General features: G+C 33.7%; 1 long non-coding RNA gene across 1 annotated transcript; it reads left to right on the forward strand.

Annotated features, from left to right (window-relative positions):
* The first annotated feature begins 8140 nt into the window (after window positions 1–8140).
* Window positions 8141–10987, forward strand: LOC130047935 (uncharacterized). The gene is made up of 2 exons (XR_008796747.1): window positions 8141–10563; window positions 10794–10987. It is a non-coding gene; the product is annotated as an uncharacterized LOC130047935 (long non-coding RNA).
* The last annotated feature ends 2727 nt before the right edge of the window (window positions 10988–13714 follow it).

A 13714-nucleotide genomic window follows, 5' to 3' on the forward strand; every position in this document is an offset into this window, starting at 1 on the left:
AATTTGAAATGTTGTTTCAGAACTTCATTCTGGATTTACCCCAAAACTCTAAGGATCACCTTGTGTCATGTGTAACCATGACATTCATGTGTGTATGTACTGTGCAGCGCATCAACATTTACACACAATGACATGTCGATACAGATGTAGCGAGATTTGCTCTAGTGACGATTGTTTTGGAATGGAAAATAACTGTATCAGCGACATTACGAAGAAAAACCAATTCCACATTCATAGTAAGATTTCTATTTCAAATAGTATCATACTCTATAAAGCCTTATTTGCAATCTCATTCATTATTTTCACCATGATCCAAATTCTTGTAAAGAAATAATCTTTTCATGTTTGGTTATAGCATTTATCAAGAAATATGGAATGCAAAGTTTCTAATGACGAGTTTTAAAAATTGGATATTTTACATTTTCAGCTTTTTCAATGATAATTTAAGAAAGTGTCTCAGAATTCAATGTTCCGGTTGATTCCCTGTTCTAATTTACACATGTTAAATGACCCATCTCATCATGGAATGGATCGAGAGAAAAAAGAGTTTATTTTCAAGTTCCTTGATGTTGTAGTTAGCTTTGGTTTAGATATGTGCAGACAGTGCAATTTCGTTTCTGGGATTAACCAAATGTTGACTTCCCTCAACTTCTATCCATACGCTTATTTTATTGTCCCCATATCCAAAAAATGATCCGTGTTGATGAGAAGAAAACATACAAAGACGGTTAAAAATATTCGTATGAATGCAAGGTGAAGATAACGAACAGTGATCAATCTCATAACTCCTACAAGCAATACAAAATAGATAGTTGGGCAAACACGGACCCCTGGAGACACCAGAGGTGAGAGCAGGTGCCTAGGAGGAGTAAGCATCCCCTGTTGACCGGTCACATCCGCCGTGAGCCCCATATCCTGATCAGGATATGATAGATCTCGAGTGGATACATTGTATTAGTAGTACTCTATATTTTTACCTCTCTTTTATTTATAACATCTACTGTTTCTTATTGATGTATTGTATACAAAACGTGTGATATAAAATGCCCCGCGTTATTTTTCCTGCATTTTCCTGACTTACAACAACGGTAAGATTTCTAGAAAGAAGGTATGTAATCATTTTCTACAACTACTTTCTGAAATGGAAAAAGTATAAATAACCTGATTTGCATTTTGATAATCGTCGGGATGATAAAATATTACGTTATATGATACCATAAAAAAAACAACCAATCTATAAAATTTTGCATGGTTAAAACCATCTTCAAAATTATCAATTACAACTACTTCATTACGTGATGTGTATAATGTTAACATATATATTATCTTTGAAGTGTCAACTGTAAATTCACGATTTTCATTTTCACTGCAAATAGTTTGGGGAAGGAATTAATGGTCGTTACGTTTTCACATATCAAGTTGGGAGCGGGTGGGATTCAAACTCAAAATCATCCCACAACAAAACAAGAGCTTTTGCGAGTGACTGGATACGACATAACATGATGTCTAATGTGACAATGGTTTGGATGTTTTAATTCTATACACTGTGTAATTTAATGACACATACTTCATCTATGCTTTTCATATCTCTCAGAAAATCACCGTATGTCTAAAACAATTTTCATAAATACTATAATTAAATCCGTTACCTAACATTCCGCATGCACAGGATACTATTTTCAAATAATGAACCTATTTACATTTATTTTTGCACTTTATTATTTTGTATAACTAGCAAGAGTTCATGTCACGCTGATCACCTGCTCATCGTGCATGTGGTACAACTATTCAAAAAATGAACATTAAAGCTCAAGCCGTGAAATTTTTACATCTTCCTATATATGCCAAATGAAAAGGGAGGATCACGAACAGTGACCAATATCATAACTCCTGTAAGGAATACAAAATAAAGAATTGGGCAAATACGCACTCCTGGATATACCAAAGGTTGGATTGGATGCCTACAAGGAGTAAGCATCCCCTGTCGACCGGTCACACACACGGTAAGCCCTATGTCTCAATCAGGTAAATGGAGTAAAACGTAATTAAAATCAGTTTGACAAGAATGGCCTAGCAATCGGTATGCAACATGTCAGACAGTATTAGACCCAATGATAGTTAGTATTGGTAATCTAAAGCATTCTAATGACAATAGAATTTACTAAATGCTGATTTTAAACGAGACTTGAAACCCCTGTGACATCAACTTTGTTGAGAGTAGCTCGCATTGATTTAAAAACTGATCATACTGAGAACTATTCTTTGCGTATCAAATCAGTTGAGATATATAAATATCATATGCAGGTGATATTGAAATATTGCTACATACATATGGGAAGGCGCCGATGGAGAAGTTGCCTTTCAAATAACTTTGAAATGATATATACATTGTAAAGAGATAAAGAGCAGGGGAGAAGTATGTAAAATTTATACGGTACCAAGTTTGATGTACCAGATTCGCATTTAGACAAATAATTTGTCAGTGATCCTCAAGTCGAAATATTAGAAATGCGAAATAACAATAAACTTGTAAGAACTAGATATACAAAATAAATACCTTTAATATATTAGATAATGACTGAATGCATCTCTCTCTCTCTCTCTCTCTCTCTCTCTCTCTCTCTCTCTCTCTCAGAAAAGAATATATACATATACCTTTGATGGCTTCTTATAAACATTTTGTACAAGTTTCTTTGCAGAATATATGTATATATATACTGTATGTATGTTTTAAAAAAATAAAAATAAAAACAGAGTACAAAAGACTGGAGTCAAATTCGCCTAAGTATCAATGCTATGCTTCAGGGAGATGATCCTTAATTTTGAAATGAATTTCAAAAGTTTATCACAGCAATTGAATATCATATACATTCGTATTTTCAAGTTAGTAACGATGTACTTAGCTACTGGGCTTATGTTGGTCAAACTATTTCAAAGATATTGCTTTATATGCTAATTTTGACCACGGATTACTCTATTTTATTTATCTGATCAAACACGGCGGGTTTGAGTGGTCAACAGGGATGCTCACTTGTCCTAGCTATAGACAACTGATCCCACCTCTGATGGTTCCAGTGGTTGGTTTTTGTCCCACTCAATTTTTTGTTCTGTATGGTATTTATAAGTGTCCCTTAAATTTAATCTTGGGTGCCAGATTGCTCTAGTCATATAGTTCAGGAAAGGAACGTGGTAGTATATTTAAATATTTTGTATTGCTTGTGGAATTTATGAAATTGATCACTATTCATTATTTTCACCCTTCATCAATTATACTTAACGTTCCAAGGGTTAACCAACCTTCGTAATCTGGAATGTGTAATTCAGAATAGAATGGTATTTTGGATTTAATTCGAAACTGCTATATTAGTTTGTTTTGCTACCGCATGATATCGTCATAAATTGCCAAAAGTAATCTTTAATATCAAGTTTCAATTACTTCCAATTTCTAACCATTTTACAAGATAAAAATTTCTAATGCACCAAACAAAATGCAATACTTACCATATTTGTTGTTCAACATTTGTAATGGTTAGATGAGAATAATTTCTTTTGTTTCAAATTTCTTTGTTAGGACTTTCTGGTATCAATCGATTATTTCTACGGAATTTTACCGATTTCTCGACGGGATTTCTCGGTGCTTTAGATAACGACATGAACACTTTCTACCAATCAACAGAAAATGTCCAGGCATCTTGGTTTCTGAAATTGGACAGAAACTATGAGATTAAGTGGATTTTTATATCAACCAGAGGAGGTATATTTTTAAGATTTGTGAATAAGTCAAGTAGTTATGATTTGAGTTCGAACGTCAAACACTTCATTTAAACTAAGTTAAACCCATTCTTGCAAGACATAATAATTTGTAAGATCGTCATCCCTTAAAGGTAGACTGTTTAATTCTAGTACTTCTAACATTCGGAACTATTTCCAGTGTTGATTAATTTGTACATCAAAATTTCATTCTAAAGATACATGTATCAATTTTATCATAAAAATAGTGATTGTACAAAACACTATAACTATAAAACATTGATAATGGTTTATACTATCAATGTTTTATATTTATAGTGTAAAACATTGGTTGTAGAAAACAATATGTTACTAAGAATTGTTATTTTAGATTGAGCAATTATGGGGTGTTTTCCTTACTTTTAATAAGGAGTTTATGAAGTACACTTTAAAGAAGATGACGTAATAGCGAATTCATCAACAGTGTGTCAGAATTTCAGTCTCCATGGAATAAAACAACAAAATATAGCCTTGGAATGCTACAAAGAGATAACGGGGGATACCATTATTATAAAAAGGACCGATGACGGACCATTGAGGCTGTTTGAAGTGTAACCTATAAGTAAATAACGGAGTTAAGATGAATCAATATCAATTCATGTAGTACTACTTCTGCTTCATTTTCGCGAAACTTGAAATTGATTGAATGGACCGAGTATACTCTCAATTCAATGAATGTTTAGTTTTCAAAACGAAAATCGAAATTCCGAGATTAAATTTCGTTTAATACTTCTTTTCCAGTATGTCCTGCAGATCGCTATGGACCAAACTGCGCTAAATGCAGGAAGGAGTGTGTGTCCTGTAGTCCTATAAAAGGTGTCTGTAACCAATGTCAAGGACCGTTCTATGGTGACGTTTGTCAGCACCAATGTCCAACAAACTGTCTTAACGCTAAGTGTGACCAGAAAGCAGGGACATGTGAGAGCTGTATAGAGGGTTACTATGGAAAGTGTTGCACTCATGAAATCATTAAAGCGTCAACATTAAAAGGTACATAACATCTAACCACATAATGTTTTACTAAACACCACCTAAGACATCAATCTTCTGCTTACTTTTATTTGAGCTTCCATTTTTGAAGTGCGTTCTAAATTTTCGTCAGTATCTCCGATCGATGCATGTCCTCAATTTCCCCTTGCTATTTTGATTTTACGTGTTCATGGAATTGTTGACTAAGATATCGTTAGCATACTGACATCCTGTCACTATCTAGGTTATTTTGTCCTTGAATTCCACCTCACTAGTTTTTTTTTCTTCTGTGAGAATCAGGGTTATAGTATGTCCTCAGTATCACTTGTTTATCGTAAGTATAAGAAGGATTTGAAAAACAAAGATAAGACAAATTATATTTGTTATATCTTTCCAACTCACGGAACTACTAACAGCTGGGACTTCAAACATATTCGTTCACAACATGTTGTAAAACATTCTAAAGAACTTTTAGTAAGTTTTAGATAATAAACGTTTTTCAAATCAATATCAAAACGATTTGTCACATTTTACACGACCATTCCTCGTGATAACATAAAAGCTATACTTCTTGACATTAAAGACGGTTGCTTCTTCAACAAAAAAGGAAATATTCATATCTAATGATCACTCATTCAAAAAATTACTTTCTAAAATGCCACTCTGCCTCTATGCACAAGTACTCTGAAGATGATATTACAACGATGATTGAGCTTCTTGTTGACAATATCTCCGTAGTCTTTGGTATTCAGGTATTCAGGTTTGGAATTCCCTTGTGCTCCTTTGTTAGCTGGCACCAGAGTGATCCGCATCTGCTTTGTACTTTGATATTCTATTGATATTCTATTGAACATAGATGATAACGGCAAACTAACAATTCAACATTATAACAAACGTTATTCATTCAGGTCCTCCGTCGTCAACTTTCCATATTTATATAACAATATTTATATCTCCCTTTCATATTGTTTTGTCATTTTTCTTCTTATTATTATTATTCTTATTCTTCTTATTCTTCTTCTTCAACCAAATTTTGTCCGGGCACTAACTAAAGAACCCTTTGACTTTAAGACTTCAAACTTGGAATATGAGAAGGGGGAAAGGGGGGATTCCACCAAGGTCAATATTTTACGTCAACATTAAAGTTTGACATTAAAACTTCAAACTTGGAATATGGAGATATAGAAGAGTGCACCAACATTTTTTACCTTGACCCTTTCTTCATTCAAGGTCAAATGAAGAAAAACATGAAATGACCATAACTTTAGAACGCTTTGACATTAAGACTTCAAACTTGGAATATGAGAAGGGGGAAGGTGGAATTCCACCACAAATTTCTACCTTGACCTATTTATAAAGTCAAGGTCAATTTTTTATGTCAAAACATAGTCCAGGCCAAAAGCTGACTTGACAACCGTTTGACATTAAAACTTTAAACTTGGAATATGGAGATGTTATATGGAAGAGGGGTGCACAACACAAACATTTTTAACCTTCATCCACTTACAATGTCAAGGTCACTCTTTTACATCAAGACTATAACCTGGGAACTATTTGACATTATGATTTCAAACTTACAACTTAGAAAGCAGATATTAAGACAAGATGTACTGTACCAAAATCTTTGACCTTGACCCATTTCTTCATTCAAAGTCACTCTTTTACATTTTACATCAAAGTATAGTCAAGACTATAACTTAGGTGTTATATTGATGCAAGCCGTTGTTATTGCCTCTTACCCTTGCACTCATTGTTGCCCCGGCTATTAGACAATCAAACTTTGAAGGGGATACATCTGTTGTTGTTTTTTTTTTGTAAAAAAAAAAAAAAAAAAAAAAAAAAAAAAAAAAAACAACAATACCCACTAGTTCATTATCATTTACATATGGTGTTTATGTCCCTAAAGTGATTCAATGCGCATGAGCTTATTTTGCGTATGATAAGTTGTTAAATCAGGTCAGGCTACTGACAAACAAGTTGATGCTAAAGGGGTTTGAACAGCCTTCTTTAAAACCATCATTTTGCAAATATATGGTCGTTATAATGATCTAATTTGCCAATACGTCCTGCCGTTGTGTTAAGTGCTGTCTCACGTATTTTATACCGATTGTTAGGTCATTCTTTACACACTGATTTGACTACGGATTACTCCGTTTAATCAATCAAGATATAAGGCTCACAGAAGGTGTGACAAGTCGAAAGGAAATACCTACTCCTACTAGGCATCAGATCCCACCTCTGGTATATACAGGGGTCCGAGTTTCCCAACTCTTAAGTTTTCATTCCTTATAGGAGTTATAAGATTGATCACTGTTCTTTATCGTAAGAGGCGACTACTAAAAAGGGCGGTTTACATTGCAAACTCTAAGATCCAGTGTCACAGGTGTGGTACGAAAAAGATCCATCCGTGGTCAAAGGCCCTAAACACTGAGCATATGCCTGAATTTTGCTGCATTTCACCGCCAATGGTGACGTATCCACGTGAGTGAAAGATTCTCGAGCGAAACGTTAAATAATATAAAACCAATCAATCACTAGTTTCAATAAGTTGATTTTTGTTTTCAATTGCACACAAGCCACCATTACTGATGCTAATTTCAAAATTGACAGGTCAATTACAGATTGTCAAGTGTTTCTACGGTATATTCCGGATAATCCATAATGAAAATGCCCTGGCTCTATGTGACTTTCCATGCTGATTTGTACTTGTCATTTCTCCTGGAAAAAACATTTTTGACTCATTCCTTCTCTCATTACATATTTAAAACAATTGCTAATAGAATATTACGAATTGGAGTAAAAATCATCATGTGAAGACATGAATGTTGACAATGCAAAAATACAAAACAGGCTTCAGCAAACCAATGAATGTCAGATAATATTTAGTGTTATATACTTCGGATACTGAAAGACAATTCTCATAGTCCTGTGTTTGTACGGACATAAAGGAATTCTACATGATAATGTAAAAATAAATACAATACACGGGTTGGATGTCTATTGTCATAATACGTCGAAAAGCATTCATGGGCAGGCAACAGAGAGCCAGTTTTATTCTTCTGGGTTTTTTTATTTGTACTTGCCAGTTACACAATTTCTGTTGAACAATCCCGCTAAATATCAATTCAGATATATTGTTAGCTAGTTTGGGTTCTCGATGGAAAAGGAATGGCTTACGATTTGAATTGTATAACTGGTAGCAAACTTAATAAATGTTTCGTATGTATAAAAAAGAAATACAATTTAAGTTAAGTTAAAGTCAAGACGCTATATTTAGACGGCAATTACTTGACGTGGGATTTTTTCTAATGACAAATCGTAATTCTAGTCCGAGGTTAACGAAAATAACTAACAGGTTTCAAACGCAGTTTCAAAATAGTGCATGGCTGTTGAAAAACTGTCTAGGTGATGTAGGGATTAAAGGAAGTAAAATATTCCATCTTGACCCCCAATGAACTATCAAGAAAGGAGAAAAACATGTTTGTTTTGGATCAAATGTTATGTGCTGGCTTCTGTAGCAAAACAAATGGAAAGGAAAGTTTATGACTTTTAGAATCAAGAAATTTGCAAAGGATCATTCATTTTAGTTTACGGCATCGGATCCAAGTTCTTTAAAAACATTGTTTCACATATTGACCAAAACGGATTCCTTCCAAGAATACCTCAAACAAGAATGGGCGTCCAAGTAATGCATCCAGCTCTGAACAACCGAACGATACAGTTGCCTTTAAACGGAACAATGTGGGAGAGTTTGGGCAATTTAGCCAAATGGCAATCGACTTATGTAAAACGTGTTTGGTTTACTCGTAACCTTTAAACACCTGACAGTTGTAAACTCAGACTGTTTTGGAATACTTCATAGCTTAATTTATAAACAGGAAGCTCTTCGTCAAGAACGTTCAGATTATAGATTCAGAGAAAAAGAGAATAGTTCTATACGTGAAGTTCACCATCAGACCTGTGCATTTGAGTAACAGGAAAGTTAATGGTAGACATTATTTCTCCTGGTGAATTTACTTTATTTCCCTTCTAAAGTTTCCAGAACTGCTTCTAGACACAAATACTGGGGATGGGACTGTTGTAACAGAATTAAACACATATAATGCTGAATTGAACGATCCTGATACACTAATTATCTTCAACAATTATACACGTACATTCAATATCATGATTATCATTTTCTGTGTTTGTATTGCCTTCTTATCACATAACTGACCTCCAGAAAATAAATCGCTTTGTAATTGAATGTCTAGGTAAAGGAACACTCACTACCAATTTTAGATTTCCATGGTTTTGACTTGACCATCAGGATGGAGAATCGAACCTGAAACTTTCAAGTCGTGAAGCGACCACTTTATCGACAATGTTGCTGGGATATTATTGAATATACTGAATTTTAAACTATTGTGTGTACATGCATATTTGAAACGTTGTTTCAGAATTCCATTCTGGTTCTACACCAAACATATGTGGATCGCCTTGTGTCACGTGTAACCATGGCATTCACGTGTGTATGTATTGTGCAGCGCATCAACATTTACACACAATGACATGTCGATACAAATGTAGCGAGATTTGCTCTAGTGATGACTGTTTTGGCATAGAAGATAACTGTACCAGCGACATTACGAAGGAAAACGAATTCAACAATTACAGTAAGATTTCTATTTTAAAAAGTATGAAGACATATATTTCAAAATCATTACTTTTTTTTTTTTTTTTTTTTTTGCCGCAACAGATATATCGATACATGTCAATACGAGTCAATCATATTGTATAGCGCCTCAGTTTCAATGTCTTTCATTGTTTTGCCATGGACCAAATTCTTGAGAAATAGAATGTTACAGTTAGATTTAGAGATATAACATTTTCATAGAACTTAGAAGTAGAAAATATCTAATGATGGGTTTCACAATTTCATGTTTTATATTTTCAGCTATTTTGATAATTGATTACACAACTTTAATACTCAGAAAGTGTCACAAGGTTCAATTCAATGCCCGGTTCGAATTATCATATATGTAAGATGCAAGATGTCCAATTTCATCATGGTTTGGATTGGAAAAAAATGTTTATTTTCAAGTTTCTATAGTTTGCAGTATTTACATTTAAATGATGGCTCCTCTCTTCTATCCAGAGGATTTTTGTCACCATATCCAAAGATGTTCAGAGTTGAATTAGGAGGAAATAATAGAATGACGTTCGAATATACACGTATGAAAATGATACATGTCGAGTGTATAACAGTAGTATTCCACTGTTTTATATATCTTTGGTTTATCATGATATCTACAATGTGCTGTTTCCTATTGATGCAGATTTTTTTTTTTTTACAAAATGCACCGCGATAATTTTGCCTGCAATTTCCTGACTTAAAAGAACGGTAAGAATCCTAAAAAGAAGGTATGTAAACATTTTCTACAAATACTTCATGTTTTCGAAAAAAGTATAAATAACCTGTTTTCTATATTAGTAATCTAAAGGATAAGATATTAAACTATATGATACTCTAAAATATCTAACATCGTACCATATAAAAACAATAATTCTACATTTTTGTATAATAGTAGGTAATAACCTTTTTAAAGATGATTACATTATCATTGTATGAATTGTATGATCATGTCAATATATATACCGTGTTTCAAGTATCATTTAAAAGATTCACGATTTTCATTTCGAATGTAAATAGTTCGGCAAAGGAACAGTCGTTATATTTTCACATCTCGCTTTAGGGGCAGACGAGATTCAAACTCACTACCCTGCCATTACGACACAAGATTGACTGGATACAATATTGCAATGGTGGTTTGGAATTTTTTTTATTCTGCAATGTGTAATGCAAGGACAATTACCTCATATGATATTTTTATATGTCTCAGAAAATAACCGTATTCCTAAAACAACTTTTATAACTATTGTAATTAAACAAGCATTATATTCTGCAGCGTTTCACATGTACAGGATACTATTTTCAAAAAATAAATTTATTCACATTTATTTTGCACATGATTTTTGGCATTATTATATTGTAGAACTGACAAGAGTTCCTGTCACACTGAACACAAGATCATCGTACATGTGATCCCGTGTGGATCCTGGTTAGAATAGGTCCTCAGTACCCCCTTGCCTGTCGTAAGAGGCGACTAAATGGGGCTGTCCTTCGGATGAGACCGCAAACACTAAGGTCCCGTGTCACAGCAGGTGTAGCACGATAAAGATCCCTCCCTGCTCAATGGCCATAAACGCCGAGCATAGGCCTACATTTTGTAGCCCTTCACCGGCAGTGGTGACGTCTCCATATGAGTTAAATATTCTCGAGAGGGACGTAAAACAATATTCAATCAATCGTACATGTGATAATAAAAAAGCGAAATCATATACTACATGAATGTATGAACCAGCATGTTCTCTTATGAATATTGATATATGATAATGAATATCTTAAGCCAGAGTATAATGTTCAAGACGCGATTTTTTTTTTACATTTTCCAATTAGCCACCTAATATGCTAAATATATTAACTTTCAACAGTAAGAGATCAATATCTTGCGTGTCGAATCAGTTGAGGTATATGAACACCATAAGCAGGTGATATAGAGCATGGGGGCAATATGTTAGTCAAAACTTAATCATATATATTTCTTTACATATCAAGTATGATTACAGATTGATTAAATATAAGGTTCGCGGCGGGTGTGACCGGTCAACAGGGGATACTTGATCATCCTACATTGTACCTATTGCTATTTGAACCCACCTCTGGTGTTCCAGGGGTTCGTTCTTGCCCCACTGTCAATTTTGTATTCTTTATAGTATTTATGAGATTTATCATTTTCCCTCATCTTTACTTTTTCATACATATTTTTCAAACTTCGGATATCGGAATTGACAAATTTGATTGAATCTTAATTGCCCAATTCGATCCATAATTATTGAAATTCTACACTTCTTTGTAATCGTGTACCTCCCAACAATTACGGAGATGAGTTACAGTTAACGGTGAAGCCCTTAAAGCTTACAAGAATGATACTTTTTAGGGAAATATAAATTTGGATTTACCTTAAGTTAAACTGGTTTGATTTCTTTAACGATCTCCCGACCCACTTCCTAAGCCTCTGTATCATTTCAGGTTCTTGCACTATGCATGGAATTGATTGACTATGAAAACAACAGTCAACAATCCGACTAAATATCATATTGAAACAATGCATAACTTTCCAAGAAATGTAATAATTTTAGATACTTTAAAACAGACAAAATCAGAAATATGTCTTTAATTGTCAAAATATGGCATATCAATTTATTTTCTACATTATATGCAACCGTTTATCTATGAAGGGATACAAGATGAAAGTACCTAAATAACTTTCATTCACATGCATGTAATACATTTTCACTAATTTGGAGTCATGGTACTGGTTGTGAACCTATTGACCTACTTCTCCCATTAGAGAAAAACATAGTCATGAAATGTGAAGATAACGAACCGTAATAAATCCCATACATCCCATAAGCAATACAAAATAGATACAAAATGTGTAACCTATGATATTGACATGTTGCAAAGGGTGAAAAACTGGGACAGCAATTCAGAAAGAATCAATTATCCTTAACTTAAAGCCCAGAGGACAAAACTACAATTGAAAACAAGCTATAGAAAGTGAATCAATTTTAAAATCACAGGATTGATCAATTTCAAGAAAATATTTTGAACAGGTTTTTTATCTCCATTTGGAAAAGACGATTACAGAGAAAATTTAATATTAAAATTAACATGTGCCGTATTCCTACCTCACAGGATGCTGTTTTTCATACATAAGAATTACTACCTTAAACAGGCAGTTCCGCTCACAAAAATTCACAAAATGATGGCAAACTTCCCGCGGAGATTAAATGCTAAATACTTTATTTAAACTTTATGAATCTACAACAGCACCTTGATAAGGAGAATGTTTAACAGTAACAGGAAGTATTCGCCATTCAGTCAAACATTTTCAGAAATTGTATATTGCTATTTTTATGTGTATTCCATGTTGCATAACAAATTCAAAGCATTGTGAAGAGACAGCAAAACAAAACTAGCAATACAAAATAAATTGCTATATCTTGTACGCAGTATATGTCTGTAATGTTTCAAACATGGAAAAATTCAACATTGGAAAATGTCCAACATCCAAAACCGTCGATGGATTTTCCGAAATCAAAAAGTCATAAGAAAGCTATTAGAATTATTATAAAAACACTACAGGAGGCATCCAAATTGGTGAAAATAACGAATTTCCTCGTGTTTATCCACATACTGATATGTACGGCTTCAAATAGAACACCCACTTACCGACCCTCAAACGCACATATTTTGTAGACCAGATTTAGCTACAACGTTGTAATAAAAATCGTAAATAAATATATGTATTTGTTTTCAAAACCAAAATCCATGCAAAATTCAAATATATATTCAATTTGTTTTCGAAACTTTTAACTGTCTTAAATCTGTGACAACCATCTGACTTTTAAAAAAAAACTTGAAGACCATGATTGTATACATAAACTCCGTTTACCTGATCAGGATATAGGGCTCACGGCGAATGTGACTATTCGACAGGGGATGCTTACTCCTCCTAGGCACCTGATCCCACCTCTGGAGTGCCCAGGGGTCCATGTTGCCCAACTTTCTATTTTGCATTGCTTATACGAGTTAAGAGATTGATCACTGTTCATTATCTCATCTTTCATATTTACAATTACATCGTCTTTAAATAACTTTTTACTGGGTTTTAAGTCCATATTAATTTAAGTAAAAATGCAGTCACCTACCCTTTTCTCTATAATGTTAAAAGATTGTTTAGATTGTGGATTGATTGATTGATTGTGTATTGTATAACGTTCCTATCGAGAATTTTCCACTCATATTTATCAAGACCGGTGAAAGGCTACAAATATAGGTCTATGCTCG

Source organism: Ostrea edulis, chromosome 7, assembly GCF_947568905.1.
Source record: "Ostrea edulis chromosome 7, xbOstEdul1.1, whole genome shotgun sequence".
Classification (NCBI taxonomy): domain Eukaryota; kingdom Metazoa; phylum Mollusca; class Bivalvia; order Ostreida; family Ostreidae; genus Ostrea; species Ostrea edulis.